Source organism: Carassius gibelio, chromosome A21, assembly GCF_023724105.1.
Source record: "Carassius gibelio isolate Cgi1373 ecotype wild population from Czech Republic chromosome A21, carGib1.2-hapl.c, whole genome shotgun sequence".
Lineage (NCBI taxonomy): Eukaryota > Metazoa > Chordata > Actinopteri > Cypriniformes > Cyprinidae > Carassius > Carassius gibelio.
The window spans coordinates 22,810,073-22,836,221 of record NC_068391.1 but is presented as its reverse complement, the minus strand read 5'-3'; the positions used below and the strand labels follow the sequence as shown (position 1 = coordinate 22,836,221).

The 26,149-nt window shown below is 36.8% G+C and overlaps 1 pseudogene; it reads left to right on the top strand.

The window, feature by feature from the left end:
- The window catches only part of LOC127941387 (uncharacterized), a 122,841-nt pseudogene that overhangs the window by 82,004 nt on the left and 14,688 nt on the right, over positions 1-26,149 (top strand).

The window sequence follows — 26,149 nt, the reverse complement described above, 5'->3', positions numbered from 1 at the left end:
ACGAAAATTTTTTAATAGAAAATGCAGTAAATGAAGCTCATTTACCTCCAGATGGTAAACAACAGTTGCTCCACATCCTGAAAAGCAACCCTCAGGTATGTACTCTCCGGACTGGACGCACTGATTTATACCACTTGTCAGGTACCCATTAAGCAAAAACCATACCGTTTGTCCCCTGTTAAGCAACTTTCCATGGAGGAACAGCTTGAGGAGATGTTGATGAAAGGAATTGTTGAGCCATCCCACTCTGGTTGGGCCTCCCCAGTGGTCTTGGTACCCAAAAAGGATGGCAAACTTAGATTCTGTGTGGACTACAGAAAGGTTAATTCTGTAACTGAAAGTGATGCTTACCCTCTTCCAAACATTACAGAAATCTTGGGGTCACTCTCTGGAGAGGCTATTTTATCCACTATTGACCTCAACAGTGGTTATTGGCAGGTAGCAATGGATCCCAATAGCAAAGCCAAGACTGCCTTCATCACTCCTGCAGGTCTCTTTCAGTTTAATGTTATGCCGTTTGGTCTCAAAAATGCTCTGGCCACTTTCCAGAGACTTATGGAAACAGTCCTGGGGGAACTAAGGAGAAAAATATGCTTTGTCTACATAGACGATATAATCATTCACTCACCTTCAATAACTCAGCACTTTCATGACCTTCAGACTGTCCTCCACAGATTGGAGACTGCTGGTCTAACTATTAATTTGAAGAAGAGCAAGTTCTGTCTTCAAGAAATCACCTTTTTAGGACATGTTGTAACCATTCACGGCATCTCAGCAGACCCATGTAAGACTGAGGCCATTCATTCCTACCCCTCGCCTAGAAACCTGAAGGAGGTTCAAAGGTTTCTTGGACTGGCTGGGTGGTATCATCGGTTTGACCCGAACTTTTCAAGGATAGCCGAACCCCTCAACTCACTAAAAAAGAAAGCACATCAGTTTGAATGGACAACTACATGCCAACAAGCATTTGAGCAGTTAAAGTCGTGCCTCACTTCACCACCCATCCTTGGCCATCCAGATCTTCAGCTCCCCTTCACTGTTTACACCAATGCCAGTGACACTGGTTTGGGTGCTATTCTGGCCCAACGGAAAGAACAGGGCAAAGAGGAGGTCATTTCCTATGTGAGTAGAACCTTAACAGGAGCTGAACTTAACCCCTTTGCGTGCAAACATCGCTGACGGCCCCAGTTTATTATTGTTTCACTTTCACAGCACATTAAACATCACTGTCTTACTCAGACTCTGATTGGGTCTTTCAAACATCAATCTTAGAGTTTCATATCTGGACACCGCCCCATCGTGTCACATGCTTCCTGCACACTTCCTGGTAGTTATCTGGCCAAAACAACACTGAAACACCTCTGTACACACAAAATATCCGAATAATAAAGCCGCGATTACGATAGTAAAGCTTGGTATGAGAATTTCTTGAGATCTGGGGCGTTTTTATAAAAAAAATCGAAAATGTACATCGGAAATGCTAACTTGTGCAGCGATGAAAAAGGCTACAAATAACATATTTTTACAACAGTAAACGACCAAATTCCACCCCTGATCGCTAAAGGAAGTTATTATAAACACTCGATCGGGGTTTAAAGTGAGTTTTGAGTAAAAGTGTACTAATAATTTCATAAATTGTCAGATGTAGCTTGATGCTAACGTTAGCACCAATGCTACTAATAGCAGGTGCTTTTCTTCTTCATAATGCATTTTTGTCTCAATAATTCACGTAAGGTCGTAAGAAAATGTTTTGTTGTATTTTTATAGTAAGACTTTTGATAAATAAGGGCTAAATGCAAAGAGAGACTGAAGTGAGATCGCTGCTTTGTTGCTTTGTAAAGCCTGAAAAACCACAATCAAGGCTAATAAAGGTGGAATAAAAACAAAAGAATAATGATAAAAGAATAATGCGGATAATGTGTCATACTTGGCGGAGGTGTGAAAGAACCGTTTGGTGAGAACAATACAATCATGATTCGGGCAGTTTTCAACAGTGAAACATACACAAAGAGCACAGGAAAGTTTACATGTGAGATCTTACAGAGATGACAAGGGCCATAAATCAATCTGATTAGCCTTCTCTAAAAACACACATGACATGGCCTTAGAAAATATTTCATAAAATTCACAGTTTTACAGATTCGATTATGAAATTTTTTATGAAGTCTTGGAAGACTTGTGGCCTTAGCTACACTGTGTTTTCAAACTCATTTCCTACATCAACATTTTTTTAAATACATTTAAAACATATGTTTTTAATATTTTTATTTTTGTTTTTATGTTTGAGCTTATATATCTCTATTATCATAACAGTCTGAGTGATTCTGATTCCTGAACAGTAAACTTTAAAGTGTCAGCTTTGTGAACAAAGGTTGATTATTTATCTAGTCAGAAAGAATCATGAGCAGAAACCTTTTTATTTTGGGTATGTAATTTCGGTCTCCATGCCAAAAAAGGGGGGTTACTAGTAAGGGGTTAATTATACAGCAACGGAAAAAGAATGTCTGGCAGTCATATGGGCTTTGGAAAAATGGCAACACTACCTGGAACACAAACTCTTCATAGTTGTCACTGACCACTCTGCACTACAATGGGTCATGGGTTCTCCCAAAACCACCAGCCGACTCATCCGTTGGGTCCTGCGCCTGCAAAAATTAGATTTTATCATTGAGTACCGAAAAGGGAAACTCAATGTAGCCCCAGATGCGTTATCTAGGTCCTCCCCAATCTCGAGCTGCAGTCTGTACACCAGCCACAAGGAGTCAGACATGCCATTCTCAGATGTTGTCCTGTGGGAGGAACAGCACAAAGATCCTGAGGTTACAAAACTATTGCAAGCAGTTGCAGAGAACCGTGCCAGTTTGATGGACCAATATGAAGTTGTTGAGGACAAATTATATCAGAAAACGTACCCACCAAATAACCAGTTGCACTACCGAGTGTATGTACCCAGTAGTCTTCGACCCTGTCTGTTGCAGCACTACCACTCCAGTCCTCTCAGTGGCCATGGAGGAATCTACAAAACATACAAACGACGACGGTCTGACGTGAAACATCATGTGAAAACCTGTGTGAAATGTAAAATAATAAAACATGACAATCAAAAGCCGGCTGGGAAACTGCAGCAAACCACTATCACTCACCCAAACCAAATGCTGGGAGTTGACATCATGGGACCACTACCAAGAAGTACAAACCAGAATGAATACCTGCTTGTGTTTGTTGATTATTATTCCCGATGGATTGAGTTGTTCCCCATGCGCAAATCCACTGCCCAGAATATTGCCTCTATCTTCAGAAAAGAAGTTCTGACTCGATGGGGTGTTCCAGATTATCTCCTCTCAGACAGGGGTGTTCAGTTTGTCTCCTCTGTGTTCAAAGAACTGTGTGAGAATTGGCAAATTACTCCCAAACTGACTACAGCCTACCATCCGCAAACCAACATGACTGAAAGAGTAAGTCGGACCCTCAAGAATATGATTTCAGCTTATGTGGATGAAAATCACAAGAAGTGAAACCAGTTCTTACCTGAGTTTCGATTCGCCATAAATTCAGCCATACAAGAAACCACTGGACTGTCCCCAGCAGAGCTATAGCTTGGCAGAAAACTTCAGGGTTCAATGGACAAGATGCTCCATGGGGCTAATTTAACCCCAGACGCTGCTTCCTACGATGTGGTCCATCATCTTCATCACTTACAAGCCCAAGCCAAAGAAAACAGTAGGAAAGCAAAATTGAGACAACTGAGAAATTACAACAAAAATAGAAGAGATTTAACATTTAAGAACAAGGATCGTGTATGGTTACGAAACTTCCCACAGTCCAGTGCACAACATAATTTTAGTGCAAAACTAGCCCCAAAGTGGAAGGAACCTTACCGTATTCTGAAGCAGCTGGGTCCTCTGAACTATAAAATAGCCCTGGAAGACACCGGAGAAGATATCCGTACAGCACATGTCTGTAATTAAAAAATGTGTTTTCCAACAGCCGAGGAATTAGACTCCCAGGAAACCCAAAAACTCCTTGACCTGTTTCAAGAAGCTTCTGATGAGGAACAAGAATTTCTAGGTATCGAATAAATTCTTTCTTTTAAACAACTATGGGTTGTTTTCTTCAAGGGAGGGAGAGTGTGGCAGTGGAAACTTCGGCCAATGTACCTTTTAGTTTACTTTCGTTTCCAATTGAAATGATTTAGGCGGAGTTTTCAGTTAACAGCGGAAGAATAGAGGATATAAAGAAGATGTGACGTACCTGAGAGAGGCTCGTCATCAAAGTTTGCGTGGAAGGTTTACTGTTGCATGTTTCGGATTTAATGGATTCCAGTGAAGAGAAAAAGTACGGCCGCTTTGAGTATTATTCCCTGTAAATGATGTTTGAGCAGCATGGAGTTTGACTAAACTTAAGCATGACGTTTCCAGACCGTCTATATGGATGGAATGTCCAATGAAATGCAGCCCGTTTATCCTCCTGTCCTAGTGTCTGATGACGACATGCAACCTCAGCTTCCTTCTCATTTGCAAACCTGGTCAGTAGCCTACTTGTACGCCACCCCATTTCATACATTACTTCATACATACCCACTCACATTAAATTCCCATCCATGTATTCTGTATGTTTATTTTATTTTCATGATTAGCAAGGCAGGAAAACATTAATTCTACCTGAAGGAAGACGTATTTCATTGAGCTAATGCTGTTAAATAGAGAGAGAGAGAGAGAGAGAGAGAGAGAGAGAGAGAGAGAACCTAGTCTAGGGCTATTCTTAAACTTGGAGCTCATTGTATTGAAGTACAAATCCAAACACCAGAAATGTTATGCATTTTATGAATAATGAAATTTTATGTAAAGTATGCATTTTATTTATTCACATGCTGTATGGTTGAAATAATATTTTAGTTCACAACTTTAAGTTCCATTGTTAAAAAAAAAAAAAAAATGATTTATTGGCCAAAGTTTTCATAAACCCTCAGTTGTTATGCTCTAAAATCCAATGCCAAAAAAAAAAAAAGCAAACGAAAATAGGTAATTAATACATTAAAATTAAACCTATACACGATTAATTTTTTTTTTCTCTCACAAACTTAATTTATTTTCTAGCGTGTTTTTTAGAAAACATGCAGCAAATGAAAAAAGGCGATTGATCCGTTAAAATGTGTTACTCTGGGTTAACAGTAATTATAAGTATTATATACTTCAGAGCAGAGCCTGCATGGGCCTAATCTAGGCTATTTTTTTGTTTTGTTTTTTTCATTGCATCTGAAAATGACTTCGTTCATTGCATTCACTTCACACCCTCTGGCGCAGATCCCCCTCTCTCGTTGCTCAGCTGTGGAAGATTTTAAATGTTTGATATAAAGGTTCCTGTCCCATTTTATACAGGAGTTTTTCATGTAAAAAATCGAATTATATTAACACAAGTTCATTTAGGCTAATTAACATGCACTGTGACATTTTACCATTTTTAATTTATAAACTCCTTGATATTTAAAAGTTAGTTTAATAGTATTTAAATTCAAGTTTAAAAATAGGTTTTAACGGCTAAATACCAACAACCATACTGCATGTGAATAAATAAAATGCATACTTTTTATAACATTTCATTATTCATAAAATGCATAACATTTCTGGTGTTTGGTTTTGTACTTCAATATAATGAGCTCCAAGTTTAAGAATAGCCTTATACTGGTTCTCTCTCTCTCTCTCTATTTAACATCATTAGCTCAATAAAACATGTCTTCCTTCAGGTAGAATTAATGTTTTCCTGCTTGCTAAATGTTGAGGTCATGATCAATAAGTTGTATTCGCCTCAATCTGATTCAGTAAAGTCGAACCGCAGACAGTGAAGCCTTGGAGACCCACGTGCTGTGAGGCGGGAACAGAGGATTCCGCTTGGTCTTAAAGGTTTCCGCAAACTTCCACGATCACAAATAACAATGATTTTTGTAAAATAATGATTTATTATTAATTGATGATTTGTTATTATCATTATGGTCTTATGAAAATAATAATGTGGGCTGCGAGAATATAATGAATACAAAGAGTAGTGCTGCTGAGTGCAGGCATTTTTCAGCCCAGTAACACACCTTTCCTCAGAGCCAAAACACAGACCGAATTCTGTTCAGCTGGAGGGGGTTGGGTTTTTGGGGTTAGTTATGTGTGGCTTGTGGGGGTCGAGATAAAGTTGTGAATTGCTCTTTCATATGGACAGTGTCTTATGAGGCTTTTAAAGTTGCTGGACCGGTTTATATAGGACTGTTGTTTTGGTTAAGACAAAAAAATGGTCTGTCCCTACGTAAGATTTTTCTAGTTCTAGTCGTCCATTTGTTAGTTCAGTTTCAGTTTTATTGTCATATGCAAATTCGTACAGAGTACCACAGCAATGAAATACAATGTGCCTCAGCACTCTTTCAGCACCAGTCAATAAATAAGATAGAATAGAATAGAATAAAAATTTTTTTTTTAAAAACATACGCTCAAACCTCAGCCCTCCTTGCTCTTACACTATCGTTCAGTATCCTTACAGCCTGTGGATAAAAACTGTCCCTAAAACGTGACGTACGTGTTGGGATGCTCTGCCAACGTCTCCCTGATGGGAGTTGGGAGAAGAGACTATGTGCCGGATGACTAACATCCTATATAATTCTCAGTGCCTTCACAGTGCTGCGTTTCCAATTAATATCCTGTAGTGATTCCAGTGGAACCCCAATAATTTTTGATGCAGTTTTAACCACCTTTGTCAGAAGATTCAATTCACTTGAAGTAGCCCTTCCAAACCACACTGTAATATTACCTGTCAGTATACTCTCAATTGTACAACGGTAAAATTTCTTTAAAATATTTAGAGACATACCATATTTCTTAAGACACCTCAAGAAGTAAAGCCTCTGGTGAGCCTTCTTAATCGCACAGGTAATGTGGAAAGACCATGAAAGGGAGTCTGAAATATGAATGCCTAAAAACTTAAAAGTATTAACAATTTCAACTGCAGAGTTATTGATGTAGACAGGTGTATGTGTGGGTTTATTACTTCTAAAATCTATGATGACCTCCTTAGTTTTCCCCACATTCAGGGACAAATTATTTCTTCGGCACCACATGATCAAATTACTCACCTCATCCCTATAGGCAGTTTCATTATTGTTGTCAATAAGTCCTAAAATGCAGTCTGCACACTGAAAAATACTGCTCCATACAAAAGTGTATTTAATTATTTACAAGGCAACGTTTCGACCCTCAGGTCTTCATCAGGCACAATCTCAATAAGTGAGGAACACCTTTAAATACATAACAGGTGCTCACCTTAATTAGACTTCCTCACTTAGAAGTCATGTGACAGAAACAAATCATGTGACAGAAACAAATCATATGACAAACACTCAAAAAACAACATCAAATAACTTGAAAATCATATAACAAACACTCAAAATGCAGCATCAAATAACTTGAAAAAAACAAACATATGAAAATATTTATAGAAATGGCTTGATATCAAAATCCTCATTCAACCCTAATGGTGACAAAGTATTTAGAGAATAAATCCAAAAACATTCTCTCTGTAATAATTTCTTCTCATAGTCTCCACCTCTTGATGGTTTAGTTACCTTTTCTATACCGATGTACTTTAACACACTGACATTATGACCCATTTGCCTAAAATGAGACGCAATGGGACTGCGCATATCACCGGTCCTGATGTTGCTGCGATGTTCACAAATACGAATACGTAATTGTCTGGATGTTTTACCCACGTAGGCAAGACCACACGGGCAGCGAATTAAATAAATAACATGGGTTGAAGCACATGTGATAGTGCCTCGTATCGGAATGTCGCGACCAGTGCGTGGATGACTAAAAGAATTACATTTGTGTGTGAAAGCGCACTGAGCACAATTGCCACACCTGTAGTTACCTGGAGGAAGAGATGGAATACCTTTCATGCGTGCAGGATATTCAGATTTTACCAACCAATCACGGAGGTTATTTTGACGTTTAAAAACTAATTTAGGACTGTTTTTAAAAACGCCAGACAAACTAGGATCACTAGAAATAATATGCCAGTGTTTTTTTAAAATTCTACGAAACTCCGCACCCAAAGATGAGTACTTCGTTGTGCAAATGGGAGCATTGAAGGCCTGCGTTTTGTTGTTACTTTTGTTTTGTAAACACTGCATTTGAGATGTATCATTCAACTTCTGTTTGGCATTTTTTATCCATTCCATACGGTAACCACGATTCAGAAATCTTTTAGTTAACTGATTAGATTGGTAAGTGTAAGATTCATCCGTGCTGCACAGTCTACGCACACGTTTAAACTGACTGATAGGCAAACTCTTAACTAAAGGTCTAGGATGGAAACTATCCCCTCTCAAAATGGTATTTCGATCCGTAGGTTTACGATATAGATCGGTATGAAGTTTGCCGTCACATTTGTATACTCTAACATCAAGAAAACTGATGCTAACAGAGTCATATTCCATAGTAAAATTCACATGCTCATTCCTTGAATTAAGATAATTTAGAAATAACATCATCTCTGCAGGTGTAGCCTTGGTAATCATAAAAATGTCATCAATATACCGTTTGTAGAACAAAATCTTAGGAAAAAAGAAATTTGACTCATTCAAAATAAAATCATTTTCAAAAATTCCCATATACAAGCAAGCATAGTTTGGTGCCATTTTACTACCCATTGCAGTACCTTTGATTTGTAAATAAAAATCGTCCTGAAAACGAAAAAAGTTCTTAGTTAAGACAATGTTCGCTAAGTCCAATAAACATGCTGTGCTGGGTTTTTCATCTGCAGGTCTTTTTGTTAGAAATTGTTCTAAAGCACCTAAACCATCAATGTGAGGAATTACAGAGATCACCAAACAACTTGAGTCTACAAAATTGGAGACTAAGAAAATGGAGATTCAACTCGGTGAAATGGTGACTAAAAGTAAGCTTACTGAGTTTAAAAAAGACTTGGAACGTCAACGTGCTGAGATATCTAAAGAGATTAGAGCAATTAAACGTACTAAGTTTGCGAGAGACAATGCTGATTACCAACAAGGCAAGATCTATTTTTGGAAGGACGGAAAACCTGAATCTAATATGTTCCATCGGAATCGGGCGGCTACTGCTGGTTTTCGCACACGCCAACAACATGGTAATAGATCCCTGGCTTCTTCTACCTCTTGTGATTCTGACTCAGATTCTGTTGTACGATGGCGAAATGGCTCCACTTTTTTGGGCCGTACCCAGCCCGACAATCAACGTATAGATCGAAGATTAAATCGACCAAGAAGAGGTGCAGAAGGGGCAAGAGAAAAACACTTCTCTCTACCTCCACGGATGACAAGGAGCAACCAGGGGACACACTGATGAACTTTTCAGATAAGTCTCTTTCTAGCTCTTGCATTTCTGCTTTGAGTAAGGGTCTTTCTTTTGTTCCCACCACTGAGGCTAATGATTTTGATACTATAATTGACTTTGAGATTTGAGACTTTGAAATTGAAATTTTTTAGAACTTTGAGACTTCGCGAATTCTTTGGCACGAATGAACAGTCGCTTCCTTCTAACGAAGTATCATCTGCTACCACACAGGACAGCATCACTATTGAACAGTCCACCACTCGTCTCCCTTTTAAAAGAAAGTCTACTTTTATTCCACCTAAGAATAGGAATTCATCCCTTGATACCTATTGTAGACTTGTGGAATGTGATGTAAAGACTGCTCTTAAGAACAAAAGGCAGTATACAAGGTTTACAACAACTTGTCGAAAAAGGAGAGGGATGCTTTACTTGATCTTGGCAAAGATAATACGGTGATAGTGCGTCCTGCAGATAAGGGTGGCGCGATTGTACTTCAACGTGCTTCGGATTATGAACAAGAGATTCGTAGACAATTGAATGATCATATTTTTTATCAATCTTTACCTGCTGATCCTACCAATAAATTTAAAACCTGCATTGACTCCAAGTTGTTATCCCATTTTGAGAATGGGGAGTTTAGCAAAAATGAATATAATTTCCTTAAGGTAGACTTTCCAATAATACCCATTATATATACTCTGCCTAAGGTTCACAAAGGATTAGACACCCCTTTAAAAGGCCGTCCAATAGTGAGTGGCATTGGTAGTCTTACTGAAAACATCTCCTCTTATGTGGATTATTTTATAAAACCTTTTGTACCAATGTTGTCTTCCTATGTCAGAGACTCTATGGATTTTATTGAATCACTATTTTGTGTTGATTTTGCTATAGATGATGTGCTCTTGGCCACCTTTGATGTTCAGAGCTTATACACAAATATTCCTCACATTGATGGTTTAGGTGCTTTAGAACAATTTCTAACAAAAAGACCTGCAGATGAAAAACCCAGCACAGCATGTTTATTGGACTTAGCGAACATTGTCTTAACTAAGAACTTTTTTCGTTTTCAGGACGATTTTTATTTACAAATCAAAGGTACTGCAATGGGTAGTAAAATGGCACCAAACTATGCTTGCTTGTATATGGGAATTTTTGAAAATGATTTTATTTTGAATGAGTCAAATTTCTTTTTTCCTAAGATTTTGTTCTACAAACGGTATATTGATGACATTTTTATGATTACCAAGGCTACACCTGCAGAGATGATGTTATTTCTAAATTATCTTAATTCAAGGAATGAGCATGTGAATTTTACTATGGAATATGACTCTGTTAGCATCAGTTTTCTTGATGTTAGAGTATACAAATGTGACGGCAAACTTCATACCGATCTATATCGTAAACCTACGGATCGAAATACCATTTTGAGAGGGGATAGTTTCCATCCTAGACCTTTAGTTAAGAGTTTGCCTATCAGTCAGTTTAAACGTGTGCGTAGACTGTGCAGCACGGATGAATCTTACACTTACCAATCTAATCAGTTAACTAAAAGATTTCTGAATCGTGGTTACCGTATGGAATGGATAAAAAATGCCAAACAGAAGTTGAATGATACATCTCAAATGCAGTGTTTACAAAACAAAAGTAACAACAAAACGCAGGCCTTCAATGCTCCCATTTGCACAACGAAGTACTCATCTTTGGGTGCGGAGTTTCGTAGAATTTTAAAAAAACACTGGCATATTATTTCTAGTGATCCTAGTTTGTCTGGCGTTTTTAAAAACAGTCCTAAATTAGTTTTTAAACGTCAAAATAACCTCCGTGATTGGTTGGTAAAATCTGAATATCCTGCACGCATGAAAGGTATTCCATCTCTTCCTCCAGGTAACTACAGGTGTGGCAATTGTGCTCAGTGCGCTTTCACACACAAATGTAATTCTTTTAGTCATCCACGCACTGGTCGCGACATTCCGATACGAGGCACTATCACATGTGCTTCAACCCATGTTATTTATTTAATTCGCTGCCCGTGTGGTCTTGCCTACGTGGGTAAAACATCCAGACAATTACGTATTCGTATTTGTGAACATCGCAGCAACATCAGGACCGGTGATATGCGCAGTCCCATTGCGTCTCATTTTAGGCAAATGGGTCATAATGTCAGTGTGTTAAAGTACATCGGTATAGAAAAGGTAACTAAACCATCAAGAGGTGGAGACTATGAGAAGAAATTATTACAGAGAGAATGTTTTTGGATTTATTCTCTAAATACTTTGTCACCATTAGGGTTGAATGAGGATTTTGATATCAAGCCATTTCTATAAATATTTTCATACGTTTGTTTTTTTCAAGTTATTTGATGCTGCATTTTGAGTGTTTGTTATATGATTTTCAAGTTATTTGATGTTGTTTTTTGAGTGTTTGTCATATGATTTGTTTCTGTCACATGATTTGTTTCTGTCACATGACTTCTAAGTGAGGAAGTCTAATTAAGGTGAGCACCTGTTATGTATTTAAAGGTGTTCCTCACTTATTGAGATTGTGCCTGATGAAGACCTGAGGGTCGAAACGTTGCCTTGTAAATAATTAAATACACTTTTGTATGGAGCAGTATTTTTCAGTGTGCAGACTGCATTTTTGTATTTATTGATTGCATATCCAGTTGTCTTGCACCTGGCCCAAATTTGGGTTCATGTGATGTGCACACCACTTCTGTGTGTTCTGTCAATAAGTCCTACCACTGTAGTATCGTCTGCAAATTTCACAATACTATTTGTGAGATATTTTGCAATACAGTCATAAGTATACAGACTATATAATAAAGGACTAAGACAGCAACCTTGAGGTGCTCCGGTATTTAACACTATTGGGGCTGAGTATGTAGTGCCTACTCTAACTGTCTGAGAACGGCCTGTTAGAAAGTCCTGTATCCACCTGCAGATGGAAGTACAGAGGCCCAGGTCTAACAGCTTAGGTATTAAAATGGAAGGTCTGATGGTATTGAAGGCACTGCTATAATCAACAAACAGCATCCTGACATACGTATCCCCTACCCTCTAGATGTTAAAGTGCAGAATGTAAAACCAATGATACAGCATCGTCCACAGCTCTATTTGATCTATATGCAAATTGTAATGGATCCGTGAAGACAGGAATGCAGTTGTTAATATATGATTTCACAAGCAGTTCAAAGCACTTCATTATCGCAGAAGTCAAGGCTACAGGTCTAAAATCATTCATACAGGTGGCAGTTGTTTTCTTAGGCACAGGAATTATTATAGATTTTTTTAAACAATTCGGAACCATACAAAAAGAGAGTGACAGGTTATAGATATCAGTAAAAACAGATGCAAGTTGACTACAACATGTCCTTAAGACACGCGGAGTAATGCCATCAGGCCCAGCAGCCTTCCCAATTTTCACAGCTTTAAAAACTTTACAAGTATCGGCAACTGAGACCTGATATGTTTGACTGCCAAGGGTAACCCCATTGGGAGATGATATGTCTGTGTGTATGTTCCCATATGAAGGTACTTTAACATGCACATCCCCAGTTGGAGATGTTCCCCGCGTCAATGCCTCAGCAGCGCAATCAAAACGAGCATAAAAGTTGTTCAGGTCATTTGGGAAAGAAGTAGAGCTGGTTATGACGCCGCTAGGTTTGGCCTTATAGCTGGTGACCACTTGTAGGCCTTGCCAAACACGCCTAGAGTCCCCTTCAGAACAATATCGCTCTATCTTCTCCCGATGTAGTTTTGTAGCAGATTTAATTGCATTCCTAAGCTCGTATCTCGCGCTCTTGTAACGAGCATCATCCCCGGATTTAAAAGCAACTGTCCTCTCATGCAATTTCGCGCAAACATTTTTGTTTACCCACGGTTTTTCATTAGGGTAAACACAGAAAGTATGTGTGGGAATACAACTGTCCACACAGAATTTAACATAATCCGTAACTGCTTCAGTGTACTCATGCAAGGTAGCAGAATCACTAAAAACTGACCAGTCAGTAGAATCAAAACAATCTTGCAACATAAGCTCACCTTCAGCAGTCCAGCGCTGTACTGTCCTCACCGTGGGTTTCTCCCTTTTTATCTCTTGCTTGTACATGGGGAGCAGTAGTACAGAGGAATGATCTGATTTCCCAAAGTACGGCCGGGGGATAGATTTATAAGCTCCCTTGATGGTTGAATAATAGTGGTCAAGAGTTTTGTTGCCTCTGGTTACACAGCTGACGTGTTGATAATATTTCGGTAGCACTGACTTCAAATTACAATGATTAAAGTCCCCGGCTACTATGGAGAGAGCTTGCGGATGCAGCCTCACACACCTGTTAACAGCGTCACAGAGCTCATCCAAAGCTGCCTTGGCGTTAGCTTGGGGAGGTATGTAAACTGCAGTGAGTAAAACTGATGGAAATTCTCATGGTGCATAAAACGGCCGACATTTGATGGTAAGCTGTTCAAGGACCGGTGAACAGGAGTTAGAGATCACTTCCGCGTCAGTGCACCACGAGTTGTTTACCAAAAAACACACACCCCCACCTTTCGATTTACCGGTCGTGTCCTTAGCTCGGTCCGAACGTAATACAGAGAAACCATCCAAGTGTACAGCACTGTCAGGATAATCCGATGTTAGCCATGTCTCAGTAAAACAGAACACACAGCAATTTCCCAGATCTCGCTGGACACTAACACGGCAGCGAAGCTCATCCATCTTATTGCTGATAGATTGGATATTTGCCAGCAGCATGCTTGGTATTGGAGGCCGTGTAGGTCGATTCCGTAGCCTCACCAGCAGTCCCCCGCGTCTTCCTCTCTTTCGCATATATCGCCTTTGATTTCCAGAGCGCCAGTTTTCTGATCTTTTGTTAATATCCACAGGTATCCTAGATGTTAAATACAGTTTTGGAACATTTTGCCTAATGTCCAATAAAGTCTGTCGATCATAAGTAATAGAGGAGGACATAGGCTGTATTATCAAATTAATAAATAAAATTAAAACTAACACTAAGTGCAGCGTGAGAGAGGCTCGTAGTGTGTCGCCATACATCGTGCCATCTTATATTGTTATATTCAACTAATCAGAGGTTTATATTAAATTTACATAATCAAATCTTAATATATTCCGCGCTCAAGCACATGCATTAAGTTTGCCACAAAGTTCATGCAGAAGTAGCCTAATAATTGTGAAAAATGACATTTTAATTATTTATTAATAAACAAATGTTTTCTTGTCTGCTGTAAGATGAAATTCACAGTGCTGGCTCTCTCCGACAGAGAAATGCAACATTCACAGACTGTTGAATGTTGAATATTAATGCGCCCTGTCATTAATGCGAATTAATAATTTTTGCACAAATATTTGCATATGAATATTAATTCACATTTTGCATTACAACGAAAATGATTTTTTACATGCAATTTTCTAAAATGAATCCAAACAAGATTTGTAATGAAGATAAAATAAATAAGAATAAAAGCTGCACATCTACCATCACACGTGGAGTGTATTTAAATGCAGCTGCATTTTTTCTTTTTTTTTTCATTAAATAATATGAAAGCAAGTAGGGCTGTGTGATAAATCGATTTTATCAATTAACTCGAATTTGTAATTTACATTGGTTTGTTTGAATGTTAAACATAGAATTCATGTTAAACATATTTAGCTATATGGCTTGATCATGTCAAAATGACTGCAATAGTCGACCGGGATGTTAAAGGCTATATGAGTTTGTCTGTTTCTTTTATTGATTATTTTTACTGATTAAAATAGAATAAAGGTCTTTCCAGCATTAAGGTAATAACATAACAGTTTTTTATCATCTTGTCTCAGTTATAAGTTTATAACTATATTAAAACTTGTTTTGAAAAATTTCTTTGTCATCTGAATATTGATTTTAAAATTGATTTAAATCATAAATCTGATTTTTTTTTTTTAGGCCATATGCTTTCGCCCAACACTAAAAGCAAGTAATGAAGGCTCCCTTTAAAATCACTTAAATTGGGGACAGGATTCGAAAAGTCTTATGTGGTCATAAAAAATGGTCACACTCAGGGTCTTCGGGTCAAAAATGACCCGCCATAGGAAATGAATGGGAAATTGGCGAAAATATGAAAATACTGAGTTTTGTTTTTGTGTGTACAATCTACAAATCAGCCATGATGCAGAAAAAAAGCACACAACAGTGAAGGGGTGAATCTCTAAAACATCAAGAGTGCAAAACAGACAAAAAATTCACACACACACTTATACACACAAAAACACACGCACACACAAATGAAAGTGTGTCATTGCAAAAGCTAATTTTGGGAAATGTGTGAAATAAAAGCAATTATTCATCAATGTAAGAAATAAAGTGCACAGCAATGAAAGCATGAGGCTGTAAGCCATCAAGGTTGCAAAATATACACAATCACACACTTACACAAACACACAGACACTCACACACACACTCAAACACATAGGGAAATAGACTGGTGAAACTGTAACAGAGAAATGTGAGAATATGTGAAATAAAATCAATGAATCAAATAAAGGGGAGACATTGGATCCAAAATGCAAAAGTCACACACACCATGTCTCTCTCTTGAACACACACAAACACACACACACAAGCACGTGCGCGCACACGCACAAACAGAGTAAGGTCAAAGGATGGAATTCTTCCCTAGTAACCTCCAGGCCTATTCGAGCGACCCATGCCCAGCGTGACACTTTTTTTATTTTTCTATTTCCATTTACACGTACTATTTGAAAATTATTATACGTTTGCTGTTATTTTTGTTTTTTGTTCATAATTGCTGTTGGCAATTTTGAAGAGTTACTGTTCATTGAATTGCAAAAAATAATTTTAATGGAGATGTTTATAATAAAAGGTCAATAAAAATATGTTATGATTGAAATAATGTAATTTTTGTATTAAGTTAGAATTAAAACAATGGGTAACAAAATGCTTTCCATTTGTTCTCTTTCTAGTGCAATGTTCAGGTTTGACTGTATAAGTAAAACTGGCACTTGAAATGAACATTTAAACCAACCAAACAAAAACAAAAACTTGACAAAAATAGTCTTTGGGAATCTGTGATTATATATTAAAATCCACAACCTGAAATGAATAGGCAAATATGTACAAAAATCACTAGAATTCACAAGCCTTTCTACAGAGAGCTGTAAATTTTCTATAGTGGTAAAAATGTGCTATTGCATGATAAAAATGCTTAATTTGTCCACCAGATGGCACCAATCTATTTTCAAAAATTGTTTTCTATAGGCCTTGGCTGTACTTTAAAATAAAATACAGCATTAATAATAATAATAATAATAATATATATATATATATATATATATATATATATATATATATATATATATATATATATATATATATATATATATGAAGAGTTCAGATGCAAAAGCCTCTAAATGCCATCTGAAATTTTCATCTGAAATTAGGAATTTTTTCAGGCTCCTATATTTATGTTCAGTTATTTCACTTTAATAGCCTGGAAAAGGACCTGCACATTGCCATTACAGTAAAATGACTCAACCTAAGCATAGGCGCTTGATAAAAATCCTAATTTTAGATGAAAATTTCAGATGGCATTTAGAGGTTTTTGCATCTGAACTCTTCATATATATATATATATATATATATATATATATATATATATATATATTAGGGGTGTAACGGTTCACAAAATTCACGGTTCGGTTCGATACGATACACTGATGTCACGGTTCGGTTCGGTTCGGTTCGATACGTTTTAGATACAGCAAAATGTAAAAACATCTCAACTTTTCAGAATGCCGCAAGCGCACCGCGGGTCATGTGACAAGAACCAACCAATCAGCTTCATCCTTTCCCGTAACAACGTTGAGAGCTCAGCCAAGATGAAGGATCAGCTGATCATAGTTGTACATGGATTGCAATTTTGAAATAAATTTAGTAGCAGAGCTACTGCAAGCGATTTTTAGAGCTGCAAATCCATTTATCCTTCGCTGAAATTTCCGCGTCTCATGGAGAGAGCACGTCATTGTTGCTTAGCAAAGACAGACGCCTCATGAGTGCTTCTGCCCGAGCGCTTTGGAAAGGAGGAGAAAGACGCGCTTAGCGTTTTCCATGCGTTTTTAGGCACGATATGTGAACGGCCCCTAAGGCGCTCGCTCACTCAGCACGCGCTGAAGGCTCGTTGCAAAATGTCGAATGCATTTAACAGACCAGAAATATAAGATCCTAAAATAACCAACAGGTCTGGTGTTTGGGTTGGATTCCCTGTAAGCTATAGTGTCTAAATGCTGCAGGGATAGTTTGCTGCGTGCATGTTTCTCCTTTTTTTTCGTCTTTTCCCAGATAGTACTGACGCATATATCCCAGATATTCCCGCTGGTGTTTTTTTTTTTTTTTTTTTGTATTCCCGCTGGTGTACCCTGTCATGTTGCAGATGCGACATACCGTTGTTTTTTTATCCACCACTCTCTTGCCATCACCATTATAGCTTAAAGGGAATCCAAAGTGCACCCAAACACCAGACCTGTTGGTTATTGGAGGATCTTCTCATTTCTAGTCTGTTAAACGCATTGGCTATTTTGCAACGAGCCTTCAGCGCGTACTGAGTGAGCGAGCGCCTGCTGAGTAGCCTAACATAAACATATAAGATGGTGTTTTTTTCTTCTTCGGGAGTGTCAGGGGCGTTGCCTGTTACGTTGTTTGGGTTATTGGGCTACCTTGTTGAACGCATATCATTATATTTCTCTCTCTCTTTTTTTTTTTTTTTTTTTTTCAAATATAATTAAATACTCCAACGAACCGTTCGGTATACATAATGCGTACCGCGTACCGAACCGAAAGCGTCGTACCGAACGGTTCAATACGAATACGCGTATCGTTACACCCCTAATATATATATATATATATTAGTGGTGGGCCGTTATCGGCGTTAACGTGCTGCATTAACGCGAGACTCTTATCGGGCGATAAAAAAAATATCGCCGTTAATCTATTCTCAAAGTTGAGTTGGGAGCTGGGTCTATACTAAGCAAGCTATGATGACTTTCACCTTGATATTTTATATAACCGACTGGCTGAGGCCTAAAAAGATGCTCAGGACAGTTGACGGGCCACTGCTGCGCATCGTCACGAAAGCTTATCTTTTTCAGGTGTTTTTAAGCCTTACCGCTTGTCGATTTAAACATTAAAGCATCCACAAGACACGGAAAAGCTGAACAGAGTAGCGCGTGCCATGTTAGGTGCGCACGAGAGAGAGAGAGCCGCGTATCACGGACAGCGACACTGAACCGAGCTCTCTTCTGCAAAGTTCTCCTCAAAGTCCCTCCTGCACTTGAACGAACAAATACAAATCGCAGTTTGAACAAAGAAAAAGATGTGAAAGAGCACAATTCAGCACCGCGGTGTTCTGGTGTTCTGGTGTTCAGGGCTGTAATGTTAATCCAAGAAAATGAAAGAAAGAAAATCACTCACTGCTTGACTACTTTGTAGTTTTAACAGTCAAACCAAAACGTATTCAGACACCAGGTATAATTTTTGATATATATAGCAAAACTATTATAATGTGAGAGATGTTGAAGGTGTCTGAATAAATGTAGGTTTGATTGTATATTTCATTTTTAAAATGAAGACTATCCAGTGCTTTTTTACATTTAATTATTTAGTTTCTGTACCTTGACACCTAAACCTGAAAAAAAAACTTAAACATTGTGTAAATAGCACAAATAAATTAAAATAAATGAACATACAAATTAAACAATTTCAAACAGGGCCCACTGGTACAACCTTCACCGGGTCCCCTCTGACCCCAGCTACGGCCCTGCTCACGCCTGTTTCACACATACTCCGTCTGCAGTGCGTATGCAGTCCGTGTGCATTATGAATGTGATGCAGCACGGACTCGATGCGCTTTCACACAGGATCGATGTGTTTTCACACAGTGTGAAACAGGTGTATGGTTGTTTGCACCTTGTGCAATGTGGAAATAGTTTACAGCTATTTCAAGCAGTTTGTGATGCATTTTGGAAACAGGAGATGTACATTTCTAATGCACCATCTAGCTTGATAAACCCTTCTCAAAGACTTACTGTTTGTCAATTTTATTTTGGTAGCACACATTCTGAATGCACTTTGGCAGAATTCGAATGAGCCATTTTAATCTAGATTAATCTAGATTAATTTCAAGATCACAGTGAGATTAATGTAGATTAAATTAAATTAAAATTAATCTATGCCCACCTCTAATATATATATATATATATATATATATATATATATATATATATATATATATATATATATATATATATATATATATATATATATATATATATATATACACATTTTCTATTATATTCAATGGGAAAAAAAATTATCATAATTATTGAATAAAAATTCATTATTATCATGAAATTCTCTCAAAACACCAAAAAAGAAAGAAAAAATATTATTGAACAAAAATACATTTGATTGATTTTACTGAAAAGAAGTATACCTTTTTCATCATTTTTGACCCGAAGGTCCTGAGTGTGACTCATAAATGAAGAACCCCAGAGGGTTAATAATGTTATAATGTACCAACAAGACATTTTTAGTTCCCTTCACTTTACAACAATTCCTTTAAACTGGCAAAGCTTAAATGAGTTTAGTTTAAACACATATTAATGTGTGCTGTTCAGATCTCATCAGCACACGGGTGATGACGGAATAAATGACTGCTCATATTCCAGAATACAGCATTCACATTGAACAAGAGTGAATGATTTGTCCAGGGTTTTTTTTTTTTTTTCCTCATCGCTATTGTTGTAATGTCTGGGAATCCAGAATGCACATCCATCAACAGACACATATATTAGCTGAACTCTGTTTGATGTACTTGTTATTTATAACAAACCATAATACAGATGTTTTATAAACGCGGTCCCAGCGCATGCCGATCCGTGTGTGGTGAACCGAATGGTTCGGTTTTTTGTCAGCGAACCGTGCAACCCCTAGTATATGTATAATTTTTTAATACAATTTTTTTTTTTTATTGATGTTTTGTTAATATTTAGAAAGCTTTTACGCCCAAATATACTGCAAAAAGAAAATCTTATAAGAAATGACACTTCGTAATGTTTATAAAATAACGTAACAGGTTCATGATTAAAAACAGATCATTAAAGAGCTGCAACAGACTTTAGACACACATTCAGTCACATGTACATACTCCCATAATACTTCATTCTCACTCTTTCAAGCCGACTTACAATAACAACCTCATTAAAAAAAAAAAAAAAAACACATGGTTATGCACAAGACTCAAAACCACAGCCATACAGTCACTAAATTAATCTATAGCTCTCTTACTTCTCTTGTTTGCGTTCCGCACAGAGAGTTTGGTGTGAGAGCTAATGCCCTCAAAAAAGAGTCCTTCCATATTACCCTACTGAACTCAATGTCTTATGCCCCACTCAGGATATAAAACCCATGTGAATTCATAGAAAAAAATGAAGTAATGCAGTGTTTCTTTCACATTAAGATGATGTTTTCCTCTAATGGCTAATTTAAATACAAATTGCTTTCCCAAATCCCAATGCAACCAACTACTTTTTAAAATTTCACAAAATAACCTCTTAGAAATTCACCAGCACAATTAAAAAAGGTTAAGCATTTGTTTTACTGTTCTGTAGATTTTCAGGTTCCCTCTCTTAATTTTAACTTAATTTTATTTTATTGTGTTTTGCTGACATCATAAAAGCATGTTCATAGCAACATTTGCCTGTGCATGCTTCATAAAATGTAAACTTCTATTTGTATTGCAAAGTATTACAATGTAAATTATGTAATTATAGTAACACAAAACAAAATCCAAAAAACATACAAAAGTTCAAAGGTTTGGGGTCCATAAGATTTTTTATGTTTTTAAAAGTCTCTTCTGAAAAATTATCTAAATATCTATTATACAAAAATACAGTAGATACAGAAATTGTTAAAAAAATATTCAGATTTAAAGTAAATGTTTTTAAAATGTAATTTATTCTAGAGGTGGCAAAGCTACCTTTAGCTGTCTTCAGTGTCACATGATAATTCAGATATCAAACTCATATATTGAAGAAACTTTTTTTCTTGTTATAAATGTTGAAAACAGTTATGCTGCTTAATAATTTTGTTTAAACAGTACTTTTTTCAATATTCTTTTAAAAAATGGAAATGTAAAAAGAACAACATTTATTTGAAATCAAATTCTTTTGTAACATAATGGATGACTTTGATTAATTTAATGCATCCTAGCTGAATAAAAAATAAAAAAAACATACTGATCCCTGACTTTTGAACGGAAATGTATTACTATTCAGAAAAACTCTATATTTCAGATTATGTCTCTTTCCCTGTCCTCAGCATCAGTGAAAGCTTCCTAACAGTAAAAGGTGCTGCCCTTTTCCTTCCATGTGGGAATGGCTCCTCTTCCTCCTCCTGCTCCTACAGATTCACAGCACAGCGCAGCAAACATGCAGGTAAGGGCGTTCGTTCGATGAAAATAAGCAATAAAGAAGCAATAAAAAGAATATGAATATTTATAGTTAATGAACAATTTGAACTTTTGGTGCAGGGGACCTTCAGCAGCACCTGCAGACAATGTTCACATTACTGCGGCCAGAGGACAACATCCGCCTGGTGAGCACCACACACACACACAGTAACTAGCCTGCCACCAAAACTTAGTGAATTGGCCATAGAGGGTAAATTTTGGGGCATGGTTTGACCAAAATCAGTCCACACTGCATAAATCCGTCACACATAAGAATTACCAAAATGGGCATGTAAATACTGCTTAAAATAATGATACTATGTTTTTCTAACTTAAATCTCTACTTTCTCTAAAGGCTGTGCGGTTGGAGAGCGCATTCCTGCAGTGCACCCGTTACATGGTGGTGGTCTCCACTAATGGCAGACAGGACACAGAAGAGAGTGTGGTCCTGGGCATGGACTTCAGCCCCTCCGACAGGTTTGTTTGTGTTTCTACTTTTACTTTTAATTTAAACCAATCAAATAAATTAACAAGAAATTATTACATTTTATGTTTGTTGCAGTTCCTGTTCCATTGGCATGGTGCTTCCTTTGTGGAGTGACACACGGATCCACCTGGATGGTGATGGGTAGGTGTGGCAAATTAGACAAAAACTGAGACATCTGACTCTTCCTGCAGGTACTTCAGATAGTGTTTCACTCCTTTGTTTTCTTCACAGGGGTTTTAGTGTGTCTACAGATAACAAGATACACATATTCAAGCCTGTATCAGTCCAAGCTATGTGGTGGGTGGCTTTACTTTTTTTTCCAGAGATTCATTAAATATAAATAATAATAAAAAAAAAAAAATAATGGACCCACTTTATATTAAGTGGCCTTAACTACTATATACTTACATTTTAATTAATAATTTAGTACAATGTACTTATTGTGTACATACATGTTTTTACATTGTACTTATATAAAAAAACCTACATGTAATTACATCTGTATTTAATTTCTGTAATAACATTTATAATTACACTGTTGACCCATACTTTACACATTAACCCACCCTTAAACTTACCCATACCTCCAACCCTCTCCCTAACCTTTACCCCATCCCACCTCAATAGCAGCAAAAGTGTTTTACAATACAAAATGAACACAATAAGTACATTGCACTTATTTTTTTATGTAAGTACATAGTAGTTAAGGCCACCTAATATAAAGTGGGACCATAATAATAATTTAAAATACATTTAAAAAAAGTTTCTTTGTATCAATATTTTGAACACTTACTGAAATTTGTTATTATATGTTTTCATTCTGTCATTTAATCAAATACAGTTAGATATTTAAAAAATAGTCAGTCAAAAGCCTTTTCCCCTTTTTTCATGGAAATTTTTTATTGCTCCATTAACTTATTTTCTTTTTATTATTAATGTTATTTTATTTTCATAAAAAGAAAAAGTAAAAAAAAGTAAAAATATGAATTATTGTTTTATTAAAGTATATATTTGTAAATAAATAAAATATAAATATCAGAGCTTATTGTCATTTAAATATTCAATTATTCATATCATCCATTGACTGTTAATTTGTTGCATGTGATCTAATATTGATACTGAGGTACTAAAGGCTGATATTGTACCATAGAAACAATTTAGGATCAGTTCAACCCTGATATGGTGGCATGTTTTGATATGGAGCACCTTTTTCTCCCAGGTCTGCCCTGCAGTCTCTTCATAAAGCCTGTGAAGTGGCTCACTGTCATAGCTACTTCCCAGGCAGCCTGTTCCTGACCTGGGTTAGTTACTACCAGAGCCAGGTGTCTTCAGATCAGGCCCTCATCAATGAGTGGAATGCTATGCAGGACGTGCAGTCCCACCGCGCAGACTCACCTGTGCTCTTCTCAGAAGTGTGAGTACTAATTTGTGAATGCTCCTGCAATTTGAGCAAACGCAATTTTCATGCATTGTGGAACTTTAGATTTTAACACTTTCTCTAAATATGTCTAATAGATAATATAATATCTATTTTGCTTGCAGAGTTGTACCATTTAACGTGTTAGATTTGTTTTTCAGGTAATGTAAATGTTAACAGAATTTTGAAAGTGTTTATTTAATTAATTAACTAATTAATTTATCTATCTATCTTTTGCTTTGTGTCTCCAGGCCAACCGAGCGAGAAAGAACAGAGAGACTCATCAAGACTCGCTTGAGAGAGATCATGACGCAGAAGGACCTTGAGAACGTCACCTCTAAAGATGTATGATGCAAATACACATCCTGAATGAATTATTTATTCAGTAGAATCTTCTTACGTGTACTCAGCTCACACGTTGTACCTGCACAAACACTTTTTAGATCCGCACAGAGCTGGAGATGCAGATGGTGTGTAATCTACGGGAATTTAAGGAGTACATTGATAATGAGATGATCATCATTTTAGGGCAGATGGACAGGCCCACAGAGATTTTTGAGCATGTTTACCTGGTGAGAGTTATGTCACCAATACATTTTAATCATACATTTCAGTTATGTTGTACCATAAGTCATTTTTGAATTGCACATAATTATAGGGTTCTGAATGGAATGCATCTAATCTGGAAGAGCTACAAAACACCGGGTGAGTTTTGATGACATCCTTTGTCTATGAAACCACACATACCTTTAATACCTGCAATAGAAGCTACTTTGCCAGACCGTGTAAGCCATGAACCTGTTATCTTTTATTATTCTCTTTGAAATCTGTTCCTGGTGTTAATGATTACACAGATTTTCGGTTATGTCTCTGTGTTTTCAGGGTGCAATACATCCTTAATGTGACGCGGGAGATCGATAACTTCTTTCCAGGCCTATTTGAGTACCACAATATCCGGGTTTACGATGAAGAGGCCACAGACTTGCTGGCTTACTGGAATGACACTTACAAATTTATCTCCAGAGCAAAGTAAGTATGAGTAACCTCCTAATGCTCACTTTGGAGTAAAACACACAGGTGTTCTAGCAGTAATTGTTATACAAAGATGTTTGTTAACAAAGAACTTGTGCTGTTTCTAAATACTTGTGCTGCATTTTTTATGTAAGAATTACATTTGCGAGATTCTACTCTGAATCATTTTGATATTACTCATAACTGCAAATCGATCCATCTATGACTTTGTTGTTAATGACAAGAAAATACTTTATCAATACATTAATTATATGGATGTATAAAAAAATCTGGACCATAAAAATTTGACAATAAAATAAATAACCGATAACTAATATAATTATATTAGTAATAATTATAATAAATATAAGCACAATATTATATTCAAAACATTAAACTAAAACAAAAAATAAAGTATAGTTTTCATAGATTGTATCAAAACATGGACGTAGTGTCCACGATGTTACCCGTGTTTTTCTGAAGAGTGTTTTTGAAACCTAAGGTGGCCATCGCCATCTTTGCAGCGCGTCACCGGGCTGGACAAATAGGCGGGAGCTGGTTGCTAAAACCACACCCACCTAGCTTGAAGGTGGTGACAGCAGCGGCAATCCAGCTGTCTCTTAAGTGACCACGCCCTTAATTATGCCCTTAGAACATTAAGGATTTATGCAATTTAAATGGATGGGTTATAAAAATAATTGAGCGAGCATTAGATGATTAGATCAAAATAATCTAAATGTAAAAATATGAGAACTGAGCATTATGTCCAATATTGGTTCGGTATACAGGACATCCAATATTGACAGATACTAATAAATGAAAAAAGAAAACTCACTAATATCAGCCAATAACCAATATTCTTTCACTAATATCAGCCAGTAACCAATATTATTTAAATATTAATTAATATGAATTAATCTCAATATGCAATTTGCAATTATGATTATAATAAAATTGCATATTAAAATATGTTGGAGTATCTAACTCACTTCTACTGTGGAGGCCGTCGCCATTTTGCTTCGCCAGTTCTTTTAACATAACGTCACAACAGTAAAGTCGATTTTCATTTAAGCAGATTTCAAGGAATTTTACATATGAAAACTGGATGATAGAAAACTAATGAACAATACACTTGCTGGAAATCCATATGATTAAGAACTTCAAATAACACCCATTACAAAACATTAAGGAATAATCATAAAGATAAACTATTAGGAATACTGAAGAACAGTTAAAATTACAGGTTCAATAAAAGTATGAACAGTTTAAATAAGGAACTTGACATTACAGTAATTCTGACATAATGTGAACACTGCATTAGTATAAAAGAACCAAAGATTCAGGTTTAAAGTCTCTCTTTCTCTCT